This window comes from Corythoichthys intestinalis, chromosome 16 (genome assembly GCF_030265065.1).
Source record: "Corythoichthys intestinalis isolate RoL2023-P3 chromosome 16, ASM3026506v1, whole genome shotgun sequence".
Taxonomy (NCBI): Eukaryota; Metazoa; Chordata; class Actinopteri; order Syngnathiformes; family Syngnathidae; genus Corythoichthys; species Corythoichthys intestinalis.
This window is the reverse complement of record NC_080410.1, coordinates 9251900-9256005: the sequence shown is the minus strand read 5'-3', so window position 1 is coordinate 9256005 and position 4106 is coordinate 9251900. Positions and strand designations below refer to the sequence as shown.

At 39.8% G+C, this 4106-nt stretch overlaps 1 long non-coding RNA gene across 1 annotated transcript; it reads left to right on the top strand.

Moving 5' to 3' along the window:
- The first annotated feature begins 765 nt into the window (after positions 1-765).
- LOC130904733 (uncharacterized) lies at positions 766-3487 on the top strand. Its single transcript, XR_009060896.1, has 3 exons — positions 766-1050; positions 2202-2292; positions 2379-3487. It is a non-coding gene; the product is annotated as an uncharacterized LOC130904733 (long non-coding RNA).
- Positions 3488-4106: the final 619 nt, after the last annotated feature.

Sequence of the window (4106 nt, the reverse complement as noted above, 5' to 3'; positions counted from 1 at the left end):
ATCCCACGCATGGAGAGAACAGGCGGTGTGATTCAACCCAGGACATGTTAACTGTTAGGCAAACATATTAGTCACTCCACCACCATGCAATATACAATTTATATTTACCTCATTGGCTCCCATTGATTTAAAAAAAAAAAAAAAAAAAAACACTTGCCCTCCCAGTCGTATTGGATTGGATGCCTATTGTCTTCAGTGGTAGAAAAACATGATCACTCAATGCCAGCCATCTCAAATGAAATGGATTTCATGTCCATAACTGTCAAATGTAGTAAATTACTTCATTTGGACACACACAAAAAACCTACTTTTATAAATGGAAAATGCTTTCAGAAAGGCATTAATTTCACTAAACTGGATTTATTATTGTAAAGTTTAGAATGTCATCCAACCAAAGGGGAAGTTCAGAATTTTTGACATCAGGCTTATTCTTCGAGTTGGGGGGGGTTAAATAGTCAGTGGAGTTGATTGAGGAAAAATTCCGTATCGTTTGTTAGTCTTTTATTATTTTCAGGGCTCCAAAGTGATTATGCTAATGCAAGTCAATATGGCCAGTTAGCATGCTAATAAAAACCGATATTCACAGATCTAACATAGTCAAATAAATTCAAAACACAGCCCAATGTTCAAGAAATCCCTGCAGCCAAAACAATGTCTCACCAAACTGCCGTAATTCATTTAATTGTGCGGGACTATTTTTTTCTATGCGTAATGGCACCACAATAGAGGGGAGTGCTGTGGCCACTCGTATTCACCTTGGTCTACTATGCAGAGCGTTCACGGAAGGACGTCAAAATGGTGAAATGTGCTTTTAGAAGTTGTGGAAACATACAGAAGAAATGGACAAAGGAAAGTTTCCACCGCCTGACTATGAAGAACGAGGAACGATATAAAATGTGGTTACTCTGCTGGATATGACATACACACACACCGGTGGAAAAGTACTGCTTTGGAGTATTTGCAGCGCCCATTTTCATCGGTATCCTCTCCTGTTACCCAATTGCTGTGCCTTCGAGTGTCCAAACGTCTTCAAGAGCTTCCGATAAACAGGTAAAAAAAAAAAATCATATATGAAAATATATCACATATATGTGCATGCACACCTCGATATCGCAGCTCGCGTTAGTGAGGCTTGTAACAAACGCCATGCATATTTATGGTTCGCGTTTTTAAATTGGAAACAATGGTCAATGTTCTGTCCAATATCTCACGAAGTGCATTTTTCCTTCGTGCTATTATTTTAACAGCCGTTTGACAGGAAGGAAGTACTGTGGCTGCCATTTTTGTAGTATTTTAGTCAATCCGTCGTTTGGTGAGAGATGGTTGTGTTGTTTGTACCTTCGAAGGGATCGTCTTTTCACTCCGATTCATTTTTGGATGCGACAGTGCAGCACAATAAGCACACACACACACACACACGCACACACACACACACACACACACACACACACACGCACACACACACACACACACACGCACACACACACACACACACACACACACACACACACGCACACACACACACACACACACACACAAGGGGAACAGTGCAGTCAATTTCCAGATCACCATCCCGAATGCAGTAAATCCTTCCACTTCGGGTTTGGATTTGGTTTACGAATCGTTCGTAGGTTATGTGCATGAGCAACCGCCGTTTTTTGCACACTCCCACACACAGACACGTACTCTGACTCTTCCTCATTGGGACTAGTAATCGGTAGTATGTAAATACCGGTAATCAATATGTCAATCATACAATTTTTTTTTTTACCTTTACTATTCGCCCCAGACACCTCAGCCAGTCAGTTATTGAAGGGTTATTTATAATAAAGATTGTGAGTGAACTGGGGGATATTGGAATACTTTATCACTTTCATGAAAAATTGAGAAGAAACCTTTTGAGCGTACAGAGTGATAACTTGGTTTTCTATGTCCTTAGATAAGTGACACCTACCTAGCTTGTAATAAATAAAGGAATAAACCAAGAAATAATCTCCGATTTGGTCTTTGGGAAAGCGTTGAACAGCGCTCCTAAATACGATTTAAAAAATAATTCTAAAACTTTTTTGCTGAACATGACATTCCGCAAAAAATTTTTTTTAGATATTAGGGTTTACCTTATTCCGTGGTGCAGTTGTGTCGACAACACAGGCATATTATCATGACACAGCTAACAAGCTACTTTTTACTGTGATCTTTAGGTGACCTGGAGATGCTTTACACCCAGAAGAGGCTCCACTTTGTTTTCAACTCCATGAAGGCAAGGGTGCCAGCAAGCGAGTAATGCTGATGGTAGGCTCTATCAACTTTTTTTCCCATTAACAATTGCAGTCTATCCTTCTTATGTGTACATATCTCAATCACATTTACTCTATTAGGGACTTCGAGATACAGCTTGGAGTTTCCAACGCAAACAAAAAGATGGGTTGCCCGGAGGAGTTACGAGCCAACAACGCAGACATTCTGACAGAATTTGGTGGCGCATGTCCTGGAAAGACTGCAGGGTTCATCAGTGAAGTTTGCTGATCCAGACTTTTATTTCAAGCCTCCAACTACAATTCCCCAGGCATCAAAAGGCCTGATAAAGAAAGTCATTTTACATGTCAGTAGATTTAAAAAATAATTAGGCTGACATTTTCCTTTTTTCTTTTTAATAGATATTTTTGAATGAACTATAATAATAATAAAAAAACACACACACATATTGTCTTATTTTTGAAATTTGAAGGTTTAAAAGATCAAAAGTTTCTGGGTATGTAGGAGTTGTACTTAGAATAATTGCAAAGCATCTTCAGTTTCCCTAAAACCATTGTAGTTCCCAATGACAGAAGTGCACTTGTCACGGATGCAGGAGACGACACATGATGGAAGAACACGTCGCTGGCCTCTTCCCAGATGTTTGCCTTTTAACGCCCACTCAAGAACAACCCTATATGCCACCAATCGGAGTTGCCTAAAACAACAAAACCATAATACAGGGTGATTAAAAAAGAAAGTGCCAAAATCATCATGTGATAGATCAAAAAATTATATATATTATTTAAAAAAGTTCCAGAACTCTAGCGTGGACACATGTTGAATATTCCCAACACATGAGCAGCACTCTACTATATGCAGCTGGATTCAAAATGAGCGGGAAAAAGTAGCGGCTTATAGTCCGCAAATTACGTAACTTCAGGTTTTTAAATCAAGTGCTCTAAGGGGACAATCACCGGCAATTGAAATACATGAAATAATACTTGAAGTTATGTTCAACACATTTGCCTATGTCAGTTTTATAATGTTTTTAATTTTTGACATATTGCGTGATAATTTAGGCACATCCTTGTAAATAATTGCCATACTGCTACTGCTTTTTATATTGACATGCTTTTACTCTCACAATGCATTACTGTTGAGATGATATAGCTGCTTTCCTGAAGTAGAACTATGCTTAGAGTATACGAATATTCGCCCAGCGACAAAATAAAGCATGCAGGAATCCACTTACCTCATTGATAGCTGCCTGTTTTTTTCCAGTTGGTCTTTTCTACGAAGAAAAAAGTTTCAAGAACACCTTGGTTGAGAAGTGGGGAAAAAGTCTTGGTGTTCACTTGCAATCATTTATTGAGTTCTGAAAACAGTTCAGCCCCAATTGTTCCCTGCATTTTGGGGGCGGGAAGTCGCTTCGTTGCCACAAAAAAAAAAAAAAGCGGCGAAAAGACCAATGTGATATCCCTCCGCGCAGCCAGCTCGTTCTCTTTGCAAGGCAACTGAATTAGGCTCGAGCGTATGACGTGGCACTCGCGAGGTTTCCGCCGCTATCGCCATTGTGGAAGCGAGAAACATAAACTGAGGCATTTCAACACAGGTCGCTCTTTAAAATTGGTTGGAAATTATTGTGCGCTAAAGAATTGCAACAACCGATCGAATAGAAAGGAGAATGTACAGCTCGACAGAACACCATTGAGTTTCTTCCGGATCCCTACATGGAGAAAAGGCGAGGGAAAGCTCATATCTGATCTTACCAAACGTCGAAGAATGGCCTCGATCAGAAGGAAGGGCATAACGTTTGATTCTCCAGTTACACACTGAGTTTGCTCTATGCACTTCCACTCCGGTAAGTT